Source organism: Lissotriton helveticus, chromosome 3_1 (genome assembly GCF_964261635.1).
Source record: "Lissotriton helveticus chromosome 3_1, aLisHel1.1, whole genome shotgun sequence".
In the NCBI taxonomy this organism is placed as follows: Eukaryota; Metazoa; Chordata; class Amphibia; order Caudata; family Salamandridae; genus Lissotriton; species Lissotriton helveticus.
Window position 1 is genome coordinate 570,100,025 of NC_136061.1, and position 15,557 is coordinate 570,115,581.

At 42.8% G+C, this 15,557-nt stretch overlaps 1 protein-coding gene across 3 annotated transcripts in view; it reads right to left on the reverse strand.

Moving 5' to 3' along the window:
- The window catches only part of PLCL1 (phospholipase C like 1 (inactive)), a 506,778-nt gene that overhangs the window by 89,578 nt on the left and 401,643 nt on the right, over nucleotides 1-15,557 (reverse strand). The gene's annotated exons all lie outside the window — the stretch shown is intronic.

The window sequence follows — 15,557 nt, forward strand, 5'->3', positions numbered from 1 at the left end:
GAATCTTCAAGGCCCTCCAACGAGTCAGTTTCATCTGACCATTCCCCCGGTACAATTAAGCCATTTTCGTCAGAGAAAGAATAAAATTCACTAGATTCTTTCTCCTTCTCCTCAAGTACCTGATTCTTTAATATGCCTTCCCCTGCTATTGTTTGAGTCAATGCGTGGCCCCCCGCTAACAAAGCTGAATCTGCAGGGTCAGCAGTCTGTTGTATAGGGGGTGTTGTTGTATTTGAAAACTCAGTAAGAGTAGTTGAGAGTCTGCTAGGGGTCACTTGACTAGATTGAGCCGTCCCTGGTGAAGTTGAATCTATTTGCACCCCCAAAACGTTTCCCCCTACCCCTGAAAAAGACTTAGTTTGTTGTGCAGGCTCTGAAACCTGGCTTGGGCTAGTCGAGACTTCAGAAATATGAAGAACAGGGGTCTGTAGATAACTGTCCTAATTCTACATCAGTATTATTGGTGGTAGTAGGAGGCAGAGTGAGGGTCTCATTCAGTAAAATTTGTTTGTTGGAGCCACTAAGAAGTCCTTTCTTAAGAAATAAATCGAGTACTGTGCCCCGAGTTGAGTTTAGTTTCCTACAGGCAGCGTGGAGCTCCTGTCTTGCTGTGGAATCCAGTAAAGCCTGCTGGCTTCGTGTCTTAGTCTTATCCGAGTTAGAAAGTAAACGTGTTCTTTCACTTCTGTCAGGTTCCTCCAGTAGTTCGTGTTGTTCATATTGTTGACGCTCAGCCTCCTTGCGTAAAATCCTAGCAGCCTTGGCGACCCGAGCTCTGGTTGCTGCAGCTGATGCAGAAGATTTTGCTGGCATTTTTTTTAGCAGAGCGAAGATCAGAAGCGGGTATTTCCTTCTCACTCTGTGCTCCGGCAATTTGTACTGAAAAGAGCCCTCCAAGTTCAACTTTTTTCGTTCCGCTATTGTTGTGAACAAAGGAGCTTGTTGCTACAATGTTACCACAGTTTCCGAAACTAAGTTGGTCCCTCTGCAGCGCTGAAGTCAAACTTGATTCCTGAGACAGAGCCCCGCCCTGCTGCTCTGTGTACGAGGAATACACTGCAGCTGCGGCAGGGAGAGTCAGAGAGAGCAGTCGCGATGCTGCAGCAGAACCAAGTGAAGCCTCCTGGAGAGTGGGAGACTGGCGCCGCTCACAGTAAACGTATATTTCAAATGTAAGCATAAGGGTTTTTTCTTGAGCCGCGCAATTCAGCCACCAGTGATTTTAGCTAGCAAGGCTAGTCCGTAATTAGGCAGGAAGATTAGCTTCAATCCATAAATCCTTCAGTGTGTCGATTTTCGAGCGGAGCTCAGACACTGCGCTGCTTACACGGTCTAAGGACAGACCGCCATCTTGCCTCTCCCCTGCCCCCAAAACATTCAGTGAGGTTCAAATACCACCCAAGCTAAGCATAACTCACAAAGAACAATTCCTTCTTTATGACAATAAAAGTCACAAAAAAAGAATTGTAATCTGTGCAACTGCAACAAACCTATGAAAACTACTATGATGTAAAACATGGATGATGGATGGGACATTAAAAATATGTCCCCAACCATTTTATCAATTGTATAAAATCCATGGGCTATACCTCAATAGCAACATACCTTTCATTTATGCACTTTTTCCCAACAAACAAACAGCTACCTTTGTAGACCTACTAGCAAAAATCAAACAAGAAACTAACAACTACTACCCCCAAAACATTATCACTGACTTTGAACTATCAATGATACAAGCCATCCTAAAAAATTTCCCCCACACAGCCATACAAGGGTGTTATTACCATTTTAATCAAAGCATATGGAGACTCCTTCAAAAATCTACCCTTAGTGTAGAATGTGTAACTGACAGCCAATTTGCTTATGAAATAAAAAAATTAACTGCATTAGTCCACATCCCAATAACCAAAGTTCCTAGCCACTACACTCTCTTAATTGAAAGCCCCTGTTACCAAACCAATGAAAATAAACTAAGTCCCCTACTTGACTATTTTGAGGATACCTGGGTAGGAAAACTACATGTATCTGTACACAACCAAAATTTCACATTCCATGGTGGAATGTGTGCAACAGTACCCTAGCCCAAGAAGCTAAATCCAACAACACAATGGAAGGATGGCATAATGCCTTCTAAAACACAATGGGTAGAAGTCAACCCACCACCACCAGTCTTACAGTGGTGCAGGTTTGGTGGTCCACCGTTTAGCTGATTACGACTTTGTAAGCCGTATCGGCAGTGGACTGCCTGCTGCACCAGGGAACAGTCGCTCCCTGGCGATGGTGCAGGAGTGCCACAACGCAATATGCTAAGCGGGTACTGGTGCAGTCCAGCTCAGCAAATTTTGAGTTCCTGCTCCGCCAGCCATTTCATGGCAGAGCCTTACCATGAAAAGGCTGGCGGAGCAGCAACAAAGGGGGCCCTACAGGGCCCCCATTTGGCCTCCGCCATGGGATACATTCAGGAGGGCAAACATGTGCCCCCCTGTTTGTATCTCAAAAAAAAGTTCCAGCACGGCATGGACGTCCATTTTCATGCCACCCTGGAACCTTCTTTGCTGTTCCCATTGCGGTGCCTGTTTTTCAGGCACCCCCATGGGAAAGGCAAAGGACCGCTGACTGTATCACAAGTTGAACTCGATGTAACACACAGGTTTGGTCAAGCGGCACAGGCGTTGAGCCGGCACCGCTGCGCAAAACTCGTAATTTGGCCCTAAGACTTGACCGATCTGTAACACAATTATGTCCTAAACTAAAGAAAGAAACTAAAATAATGTATGAACATTTTCAATTCAAAGTATGACTCTATCCAAACACTAAAGGACTTGAATACCTAGAAACCATAGCAAAATCTAAACTCTAAAAACATCCCTTATTCTACAATAAAGTCACCAAACTTGAATTAAAATAGAACCCTACTCTAAAACATTTTTTTGGATAAACATATTAATATGTCAAAAATATATATAGTAAAAATTATATATTATTTGACATAATATAAATATTCTTAATTTAAAAAAAGAAACTAAATACATGTCTTAAAAAAAAATAGAAAACTAACAAACAAATCTTTAACAATCCTACATAGATATTAAACAAATCAAAACATATCATTTATAATTTAAAACAACAAATAATTAAATAACATTTCCCATCCATTTTAAAGAAATAAAAATGACTTACGGTTTTATAGCTGCAGACCTTCATGCAACCAGCACTGTAAAGCTCAATAATCCTTCAACGTCCATTTTAAAAATAAAACGCACCCCAAAAAAATGGAAAAATACAACTGTCCAAACACAAATCCATCAACATAATCCTCCATAGCACAGAACCATAAAACCCCCGAAAAATAGATTTAAAAAAAAGAAATGCTCCTGGCAATCCAAAATATAAAGGAAAAGTAAAATAATTATTACTAAACTAGAAAGTAATACACTCAGAAACTCAGTGCAACACGATTAGGAGAAAGTGTGACCCTCAACTGCCACAGGGGGTTGCCTTGCTGATGGTCCAAATAAATTGTCATGGGTTGGATCTGTTGAAATGCATATTACTAGTGACCATGTATCCTTTTGGGAGCCCAATGTGATTAAGTTGCAATGTCAACAGTGTGCAAATTACTATAACTGTTTATTATAAATTGACGTTTGAGCAAAAGTTAATAAAAAGACTTAAAAAAAGAAACAAAAAACAAAAATGTGTGGAAAAATATACCAAACCTGGATTTGAATTCTGCACCAGGTATAAAAAATGGAAAACTTTTTTCAATTCCAGAAATAAAATTAATTGTAGGAATGAAAAAAAAAGCAGAAACAAATCTTCCTTCAAAGTCTAAGTCTGCAATAAAACAACCTGTTTAAAGAAACAACACAAATCCCAACCGCACATACATAAAATTAACATACTATGCACTACACACAAAATTCCTCAATACATATTTCTCTACACATAACAATGGGCCTGATTTTATGACTTTGGCACAGCGGCGCAAGCGCAACGCCGGCTCCAATGCACCAAAGCCTTACAAGGACCACAGACCGTATTACGAATTAAAAATATGCAACTCGTAACAAGGTGAGCGGTCCTTTGCTATTCCCATGGCGGCACCTGGAAAACAGGAACGCAATGGGAACAACAAAAATGTTCCAGCACGGTGTGGATGTTCAGGCCTTGCTGGAACTTTGTGGGGGCATAGACAGGGTGGCAACATGTTGTGCCCCCCTGAATGTATCCCCATAGCAGGGGGCCATGGGGAGTCTGTAGGGCCCCTTTGTCCCTGCTCCCCACTCAGCATATTGCGTTGTGGCACTCCCTGCCGCAGCTGACGTTCCACCACCGCAATTACTTTAGAAGTCGGAATATGGTGGATAGTGGACCGCCCATGCTGTGCCACCTTGAGTCTGGCAGTTGGAAGACTGCCAGACTCATTATCGGGCCCAAATATTCTAAAACATCTCATAACACTACAAAAACAACACATTAATGCTACTGCAAATAATATAAACTACTTACTACACTACATAAAAGCATCCTAATAAACACACTACAAGCCCTAAACAGCATTTAAGTACCTCCCCTACTCTTAAATTACCTTAAAAAGTAAATAAAAATACTTACCTTAACCGATGTGACGCAGCTTCCAACCACAAGCCGCTCCCTTCAAAAACGCCCAAACAATAAGTGATAGATTAAAAAATCAACTAAGTAAAATAAAATGGCCGCCTAATTGAAGTGGAAAAAAGACTATTCCCCACTAAACTCAATATTAAATAGTAACAGTATTAAAAAAACTAGTTTTCAAAATGTTTAACACCATTATCAACTACTAACATATTTAAAAATATCCCCAAAAAATTACAATATATAGTATTAAATGTTACAACATATATATTTATTACCTTACATAATTTCTTTTTACTTTGTTATTAATAAAACAATATACTTTACTGTATGTAAAAATGTGAAAAATTATCAAACATGTCTGAATTTCTTTTAACACTGTATAGAAAAAAAATATTATCTTTCTAAACAATAGCATAAGCTTCTATAGAAAATATTATTTAAATAACGTGTTAAAAAATACTATTATGTATTAAACAGTATTGCAAAGTATGTAACATTTTAAAAAACAATAATATATGGGGTTTAGTATGATATCGGGCGGAAACACACCCGACATCGACTCAGTCATGGGACCGACCAACACTCGGTCATTGGTCCCGACCGCCCCATTAGGACGCGCCCGAACAATGTTCAGTCGCTTTCCTATATTTCACTATTGGAGCATGCATTACAGATGTAATTCATACTCCAACAGTGAAATGGGATGTGCAGTTCATTGCTGCATCCTGAGGCTGTGCACCAAAGGGGGCTACCTGGGAGCCCCCTTACACACCTTCCGAAATGACTTCCATTGCTGACAGAACGGCATGGGAACCATATCAGAAACCGTGCATTGTAATCTCAAGGGTGGAAAGAGTCGCCCTTGAGATTACAGGCCGCATTCCGACTATCAGACCAGCTTTCTGAACCCGTCGGAAGCCAGCCGGAATGACCAGTCAGATTCCTTTCCGACCGCCTCCATCAAAATGTGGCAGTCGTAAAGGAATCTAACCAGCCCATTACCATGCGGCTGTAAAGGCTCCGACCACAGGTCAGAGTCTTTACGAGCCGCATCGCAATCGGCCCCTATGTGTAACAATCTTTAATTTTGGGAAAAATACTTTGAATATATGAAATAGACATAACAGTGCAGTAATAACTTTTTTGTTATTAATATTTAAAGTTAAATACAAAAAAATCCTTAATAGTTCCTATGTTTTTTCTTTTTTAATAAACCTATATTTTCATTACAATAAACTTTATGTATATTTAACCAACACCTGTCTCAACTTCTTTTCTCTATAAATATAAATGCTTCTTATAAATTATGAAAATATTTAAGTATTAATTACAAAACTCTACAGAAAATACTTGGAGTGTTAGATGTGGGGAATGCCTCCTCTTTTGACTCATTGGATAAACAATGGAAGCTTAGTAACGATTAGTCAAAGAGAACAGGAAAATTGCCCGGAGGAAGTCCTTATGCAATAGGATGAAACGCGTTGGTTGTGTCTTTGTCTGTGTACTTGGCTGTCTCTGTGCTGCTATTTCTGTGTATAAGGCATAAAAGATGAATTGTGTACCAATGTAATTACACGTATTCCCAAAAAGCTAGGGAAGGCAATTCCTAGACATGAAGTTTCAACATTTTATACTTTTCCTTGTGTCAAACAGATCTATGTCTACTATTGACTATTTCTAGGGAAGTGCCTGTTCTTCTGCACATGAATTTGCATGTGGGTCGCTTCCCTGGTGTGCTACCAGTTTTATATTTACAGTTCCATATTTCTTATGTTAGCTTGGTCAGAGTGACTGATCATTGTCACCACTTGCTTGGTGAGGTAAAACATTGTTCTACTGTTCACTTCAAAGAGTTTGGGCTACACGTCTGTGTAGCTGACTTTGGTGTTCATGTCCTTTTTTGTCCTGTAGCAGCTATGAAGGTCAATTTAAGTTCTTTCTTTTTCCTCCTGCGCCCAATCCACATCTATGTGTTGATATATTGCCTGTTTCTCCTGAATGATATAGCCTGTATTGTCTTTCTCAACCTCTGCTATTTGATGGAAACAATCTGCTCTATAGGATGAATCCTCATTCTTCAGTTCTTCCTGAATTATTGGGGGGTGTCTAAACTTCTCTTTCTGTCTCTTTGGCTTTGCGCCGTTCCTTAGCATTTTAATCCCTAAAAGGTTTGTAATTTTATATGAACCTATCACTTCCTCAAACATTGGTTTCTTTTTAATGAAATTGTCAATCTTGACCTCCCGTGCTTATTTTTTTCTCTGCCTTGAAAATCTTTGGTGATTTTTTTGATTAAATGGTCTTTGAGGTGTCCTTTTATTCTATTGAGATTGAGGACATCTCTGTTACTTTTCGAGCTTGATTGCCCTCAGTTGGCACCTTTTGACAGTTACCTTCAAGTGGCCTTTGGTTTAGACCCAGAGGAATGGTATTTTTCAACACCCTCCTCAACTGATGCTCCTTTCAATGTTAAGGGTTTGTCTCTAAGAGGCCTTTCCTTATCTGTAAAAGGTTTTGACTTCAATGTTATACGTAAAGACTTTGATGCCTTTTTTGTCAGTGCTCTGAAAGTCCTTTTATTTGTGGCACTGAAGATTTTAATTGCATTGTAGACTTAAGATGTAATTTCAGATGATGTTATAAATTATGTCGTAGAACATGTCATGAGTGATGCATCATGAAGGTGCTAGTTATAGTTAGCTTTGCTATCTATAACTGGTGAATTTCAGTTTTTTTTGTTCAAAACGTTATGTTGGCACTGACATATTTACCTTACTATAACATCACTTTAACCTTTGTTTTTTTCCGTGGATTTCTAGGGTTTTTTATATAAAGGAATATTTTCTCACCATATGTAAACCCATACATATTTTAATATTTGTATGTGAATAAATGCTGTAGAATGGGCTACCACTATGTTGCACAACCTGTATCAGTGTGTGCTGAGGCTAGTGAAGAGAGGGCCAAGCCTCCAGTTTCTAACTGTGTCTAATCTTTTACAGTCAATCAACCCTAAAGCTTCTGCACAGTGCCACTAGATGTATGAAGTACACAGGTCCTTGCTTGTTGATGATCATTGTTCAGGTTTTCTTTTTCTTCTTCTGTTTTCTCTTGTTTAACCTTTTGTATTTTGTTTTCTAATTATGAATTTCCAATTAGGCACAGTTAATATATCCAAGCCACTTTTTTGTTAAGGGGGGTTTTATGTTTAGTATTTATTTGGAACTGTAAACTTTTTTATTTTTCAAAATAAATCTTTCTTAGATATTTTGTCTATGCCCGTGTGTTGCTTATCATGGAGCTTTGGAGAAAACACTTTTGTTTTTCTCCCATGAATAGACATTTTTGTTTTTTTACACATGTGGTTAAGTATGTAGCTTTGTACTGCATAAATGAGCAACCCTCTTCTTCTGTCTGCTGTTGAACCCCAGGTGTTGCTCTTTCCTCTTCATCATCTCCTTTCCTTTGCCTCTCCATCTCAGCATGAGAAATTTGGTGCAGGGGATGGGTCCAAAGATTCTTTCACATTCTGGATGCCCCTATGGACTACTGCCCCAACCTTACTCAGTAGTAACAGCACGGGCATTAATTGTTTTTGTCCTGGAGGAAGGGTTAAAACTTCCACACAACCATTCCTACCTCCAGCAAAGTCAATGGTTGTGCTGAGGATGGTGTAAGCACCACAATTACATCCTCGTCTTAGTTCTCAATCAATCAATCAATCAATCAATCAATCAGGGAATTGTAAGTGCACTACTCACCCGTGAGGGTCTCAAGGTGCTGAGTTCTGGGATGATGATTTAGGACCAGTGCTTGCACTGATTGACTGATGGTCTTTCCCACTTTCTGTACATTCCTTGATGGATCTGGAATCTATATATGCCCATCTGCCTGTGTCAAATAGCAAAGGCAATGGTATTTAGGAAGTTTCTCCCAGATTTTTGTAATAGCCTGTGCACTTAAACTCACTACTATTTACTTTCTTGCTAATCAAATGCCTGATTTCATTTTTTTGTATGAACCTTAAGGTACCATAGTACTCCTATGGGGCCATAGAGCGAATGAATAGACTGCCACGTCACTGCTGCAGTACAGCCCTTTTATTTCTTTTCCAGGTCCTGCTGGAGTACCACTGGCTCAGATGTTAAAAAGAATAGTTGTGTTTACTTGGAAGAGGCAATTTATTTTTAAAGCTTTGAACTTAGGGGTTCCTCACAGGCACAAATAAGAAAGATATCAAAGTTTAGTGAAATTTCTGTTTTAGGTGTTGCTGAACCTTAATGTTGTACTGCTGTACCTGTAACTCATCTGATTCTCTGATTTTATTGTGTGTGGCACTTGAGTGCATTGATACTCTCTGTACTCTCTGCTCAGTTTTATTTTGTAGCTTTGAACTTCTTGTGTATTTATCTTCAAAACATGAAAAACTGGCAACTGGAGAACAGAACAGAGGAGATGATGTGACAATCAGGAGGAGGATATGAGTCTTTCACCTCCCATTTTTGGGAGTTCTTTTCACTCTGTCCAGGAAAGAAGGTATCAGCAAAGGCGACAACGTAACCTTTGCCACAGCGAGTTTACCACAGGTACTGGAAAGAAATATTAATTTGCGATGTCTGGAACGAGAAACACCTAAATGCTTGGTACACCATGCACCACAATACTGCAAAGACAAGGGAGTCTCAACTTCATCGGCTCCAATCCAGACTCTCCAGCCTGGTGATAGACTTCCAGGGGAAGTTGTTTACACTGCCACCCAAGACACCAACCTTCTGGATGCAGACATTGTTTTGTATTTCATGAAATATGCTACAATAGGCTTTGTTGAGAACAGAGCACAAGTGGTCAGGACCAGTTGTTGGCTTCTCACAATGCACATGCAGAAAGTAATTTTTCCCTTTATTTTTGGATTTAAGTTTAGAGGTTTTGGCTCTGGCTATTTAGTTGAACCCCTCAAATATTTTTTTAAATCCAGAAAATATTTACAAAGGTTTGAAAAGAAAAAAACAAAAGTTTAGGGGTAAAAAATAGGAAAATTCAGATCCACCTGCTACGCATCGTTTTTGTTTATACACAGCGGGGATTGGGCACAGGACATGCCTCTGACCAAGCCCTGCACCCTAATTCCCCATTGGGCTTTCAATATCTGGCTCCATGCAGCCTTCGGCCATGCGCAGATGAGATTTTAAGCAGGGCCACCAGTGGGTAATTTGTGAAACAATGAGTGCCAGGGCCCTTGTCAGGAGGACACAACAGCTGGCACCACCCATTGCCCCTTCCAGCGATGCCAGTTGCAGTACCAACACAACTACTAACCATCACACTCTTACAAATGTGACAATTCATACTATTCAAGGTCCACAAAGCTATAAAGAATGGCCTGGGTGGCACGTATTAGTAATTGTTAATGGACATTATCTTGATAAACAGCTGTTGTTGTGCTCATACCCAAATTTGGCAGACAGTGCCACCAGGTGGCAGACTATCACAAATGCTGGTGCAAAGAATTAAGTACTGGTGCTGAGCACTTGAAACCACCTGTTCAAATTAAGCACTGAGGGCCACCCAATCTCCTGTGGCTGCCTACTCCTCCACAGGCCCCCAACCTACATTTTCCTTTTTTTTTGGTGTTTTTTCTGAGCATCATGGTACTAAAGTGGTACCCATTGCCCAAGCTTCACCACCACTGTACCATGTTGGTGAAGCTTGCAGGGCAGCTGCTGCAGAAGTAACACAGAACCCACAAGATGAAATTTCTTTGTTTTATTTTTTGTCATTTTGGGCTATGGACAGTTAGTGTGTCCCTACCCTGCCCTATTTCACTAAATGTGTCTAATTGTTTCATGTTACATGGACCAAGTCCCCAAATTCTATAATGGTGGCAGCAACATGTTGTTCTCAGTTCTCAGCTGCAGTCAGCTAATCAGAAAGCTCAGTACTCTGGGACCGGGTTCAGTCCCACTGTACTGAATTGGCCAATGGGAAGAAAAGCTTAGTTGGTTCTTAATTTGCATATATCATTGTCTCTACAAACTTGACAAGAGTTTGCTCATGTGCTTCGGTTTCTACTGTTTTTTCTTTGGCTACCGGATTGAGACCTGCCCAGGATGGGGCACACACAGTTTGCTGCTCACATTAGCCCACAGAGACCATGCTTTGGATGTGCAGACTATTTTGCATAGCCATCAATTGTGTTGTGTAAAAAAACTATTTCTAGCTATATAGTGACAAGCAGAAGGAGATATTTATGGCAGCCTGTTGATTGTTTGCACTCCTAATGTAAATTGTAGAACAGCTATCATCTTTCTGCATGTTTCTACATATTCCTAGTTGCTGCATCTTTTTAAAAATCTGACTTCTATGTTACTGACTCTAATATTTTTTTTCAACAAATATCTAAAATCTGTGTTTAATTTAGCAGAAGAGATTCCAGTTTTATTCTTCATGTTTGCAAACATGCTCCCTCCTTCATATGAAAAAGCCATGCACCAATGCCTACCTACTCCGCCGGCCACACACTCAACCCCGTCTTCTCCTCAAGCTCCCACGTCTCCTTCAGCCACACCACCAGACTCCTCTGGACCGACCACCACTGCATCCACTTCACCTTCCAGAAACCCACCACACACACCACACCCAACAGATCCTCCGCCGCTGCTGGAGCAAAATCACTGAAGACACACTACACGCAAACCTCGCTCTCAGCCCACCCACCGAACCCTCCAACACCGACGACGCTGGCCACAGCCTCAGATGCTGGATCGACGACTGAGCCAACACCCTTGCCCCGCTGAAGAAACCCTCCTACAGAGACATAAGCAAGAGGGCTAGCTGTTTCACCCCAGAACTCCTAGCTTCCAAGCGAGCCTGCTGGAAACTAAAGAAGAAATGGCACAGTGAACAGACTCGGGACAGCCACGCAGACCAAAAGGACGCCATCTGCAACCACCATCACCTATCAGGACTGCAAGAGGACCTCCTTCAAAGACCGCCTCGACAACAACGCACACAATAGCAAGGAACTCTTCAACATCGTGAAGGAACCCTCCAACTCCAGCTCCAAAACCAACGATATCCCACCGTTGCAAGCCCTGTGCGACTCCCTCGCCACTTTTTTCCACCGCAAGATAGCAGACATCCACGACAGCTTCAACACCCAGACAGCCCCAACAGACATCAACCCAGACCCATTCCCGCACCACATCTTCAACAAAGCCAGCAGCTCCATCGCACCCCTTCTGCGCAACGTAATCAATCTCTCCCTCGAGACCGCAACCTTCCCAGAGAGCTGGAAACACGCCGAAATCAACGCCCTACTAAAAAAAAACAAGGCGGACCCAAGAGACCTCAAGAACTTCCGGTCCATCTCTCTGCTTCCGTTCGCGGCCATGGTCATCGAGAAGATCATCAACAGACAGCTAACCCGATACCTCGAAGAAAACAGAATCCTGGACCCTTCAGAGTCAGGGTTCTGCAGCAACCACATCACCGAGACTGCCCTCATCGCCACCACCGATGACATCAGGACCCTGCTGGACAACTGTGAGACCGTGGCCCTCATCCTACTGGACCTCTCTGCCACCTTAGACACCGTCTGCCACCGCACATTACGCACACGCCTCCACGCTGTAGGGATCCGAGACAAGGCTCCGGAATGGACCACCTCCTTCCTCTCCGGCAGAACCCAGAGCGTCCGCCTCCCCCCATTCTGATCCCAAGCCTTCGAGATCATCTGCGGCGTACCCCAGGGAGCTTCCCTCAGCCCAACACTGTTCAACATCTACATGGCTCGCACACGTTGCCCGACAGCACGACTTCAACATAATCTCCTACGCCGACGACACTCAACTGATCCTCTCCATCACCAAGGACCCCATCACCGCCAAATCCAAACTCCACGAAGGAATGTAGGCCGTCGCCGACTGGATGAAGATCAGTCGACTGAAGCTGAACACGGACAAGACGGAGGTCCTCATCCTCGGCTCCAACCTTTCAGCCTGGGATGACTCCTGGTGGCCGACGGCACCGGGGGCAGCCTCGACACCCACCGACCACGCATGCAACCTGGGAATCATCCTCGACTCAACGCTCTCCATGACCAAGCAAGTCAACGCCATCTCCTCCTCCTGCTTCAACACCCTTTGCATGCTCCACAAGATCTACAGGTGGATCCTGACAGATACAAGAAGAACAGTCATCCAGACACTCGTAAGCACCAGACTCAACTACAGAAACGCTCTCTACACGGGAACCCCGACCAAGCTCATCAAACAACTGCAACGCATACAAAACGCCTCTGCGCGACTGATCCTCGATGAATCACGCCACAGCCACATCACCCCCCACCTGAGAAACCTGCACTGGCTCCCCGTCAAAAAGAGGATATCCTTCAAGCTCCTCATCTACGCACACAAGGCACTCCAAAAGACCGGCCCAGCAAACCTAAATAGACTACTTTCCTTCTACATCCCAAACCGCCAGCTACGCTCTGCCGACCTCGCACTCACCACCATCACTCACATCCAAAGAAGAACCACCGGCGAGAGATCCTTCTCCCACCTTGCCGCCAAGACCTTGAACACCCTCCCACTGAGCCTACGACAGACCCAAGACCTGCTGACCTTCAGGAGGCTACTCAAGACCTGGCTGTTTGACCAGTAGTGCTCCTCCCACCCCCAAGCGCCTTGAGACCCTCGCGGGTATGTAGTGTGCTCTACAAATGACTGATTGATTGATTGATTGATTGACCAATAATTTAGATGGCTTTTGGGAAAGGTGAAGGTGTTACTTTTTATTATAGGGGTTAAAGTACCGTCTGCCATATATGATAAGCACATTAAAAGTTACCTTGGAGTTCCCTAACCTTCTAAAGTTACACAGCTTTGGCCTCATTCCTCTATATATATATGGATGTTCTCAGTGACTTGCAATATCCTTATAATGTACAGCAGTGGGGCACTTCATCCCAGATGTTTTTAAAAAAAAGTAACCAAATAATGAAAAACACAAAAATCAAAGAAGCAACAAAACAATGATATACCGTTGCAACACTGACCACTCAAGATAAATACATTATGAATTGTTTTTATTTTTTATTTTTAAAGTTCCAAGACCTTTATTGAAGATGTATGTTAAAGAAACACAGCTTGGTGCCTACAACCTTGATGAGGCCGGCAGCGTTGTGACCCGTAAAGCAAAACCATGGGCCAGCCGCGTTAACAATAATATTTGGTCTCGGGGTTTTCCTTTTCTAATGCAGAGCAAACATCAACATTACTGGATCATTCCACAACCACACTCCCCACCCAGTCGACAGTACAGCGTGAAGTGAACTGTGGTGCCGGTGTGCCATTGAGACAGTAGTAGTAAAAATAGGCATTTTACTTAACTATCAGCAAGGACATTCAATCAGCGGCGTGTGCATTCAGGTAGGTCGTCAGATATACCCAACAGTTTTTAGACCGAGCCCTAGGTGGCAACATTTCTTCATAAGTACATATAGTGTGTCCTGGCAGTAAGACATATCCCTCAGCCACTGTTTGACCGTCGGTACATTAGTACTCTCCCAGCACAGCGAGATTCTGCGTTTAGCCAACAGCAAGCCCACAGCACAGAACTTACGCTTTGCAGCCCTCACACCCCACAGCAGACCCAGGAGGCAGCAGCGAACAGTGCATTCAATAGCAAGTTCCACCATTTCAGACAATACAGTTACTACTTCTCTCCAGTAGTTTTGTACCATCGCACAGTGCCACGCTAAATGGACAAAGTCAGCTCGGTTATAAACACACCTTTTGCATCGTGCTTCGTCACGTAAACCATATCTATGTAATTGAACCGGGGTGTAATATGCCTGGTGTAGGTACTTAAAATGTATGATCCGTTTATTGCCATTAGGAGTAAGCAGTTTAGCCAGCGTGCAAGCGGTCTCCCAGTGTTTGTCCGTGAGGGGGATTTCCAGCACTAGGTTCCATCGTTCCTGAGCTCTGGTAGCCCTATGGCCTATTTCCGTCTGTACTGTTGCGTAAATTCGAGATACTAAGTGTTTGGTGTTAGGGGCTGTCAGGACGAGTTGTAGTGTATCTAGAGTAGGCGGTTCATCAGGAAAGGTAGGGTAATGTTGTCTAATCACCCCTTTTAGCCTGTGAAATGTGAATTGAAATAATAACGTTGGGTTCTGTATATAGTCCAAATCCTGTACCGTGAGGAATACTCCATCTTTATATAGGTCACCCATTGAGACCATCCCCACTCGATTTAGTAGATCCATACCCACAGTTTCAGCCGTAACCGACAAATTGGGATGGTGGTGGAGTGGCAACGCAGGAGCGTAGAGTGGCAGTTTGTGTGCCAGTTTACCTAACCGTCTCCATGCTGCGTTCGTAGTGTCTATTGTATTAATGGCCTTGTTGTGGAGTGGAGGTCGAACATGTGTGATGATGGCATCCAGTGGGACAGGCTTAGCGTCTCCCTCCTCAATCGCTACGTGGGTCAGATATGGAGTTGGATGGTACCAAAAGGCGGCATAGAGAGCCTGGGCACATAAATAATATAATAAGAAGTCTGGTATGCCCCACCCCCCTTTGGAGTATGGTAATGTCAATACAGCTAGTGTGACACGTGCTTGCTTGCCCGCCCAAATCAGATTCAACACCAACGCAGTTATACGCTTGAAGACTTCCCTCGGTGGTTGAATGGGGATATTGTTGAAGAGGTAGAGGAGTTTAGGAAGCACTACCATCTTAACAATCGCCATGCGGTCAGCGAGCGATAGCGGGAGCTGAATCCATCTCTTAATTTTGTCCTCTAGGGTGTCTATTACTTTACCGTAAATTGTCCTAATTACTATTTCCGGGTCCCTATGGAACCAAATCCCCAGGTAGCGTACAGGATCTGTTTGCCACTCCAATGGGTATTCTATCGCATGCGGCAGT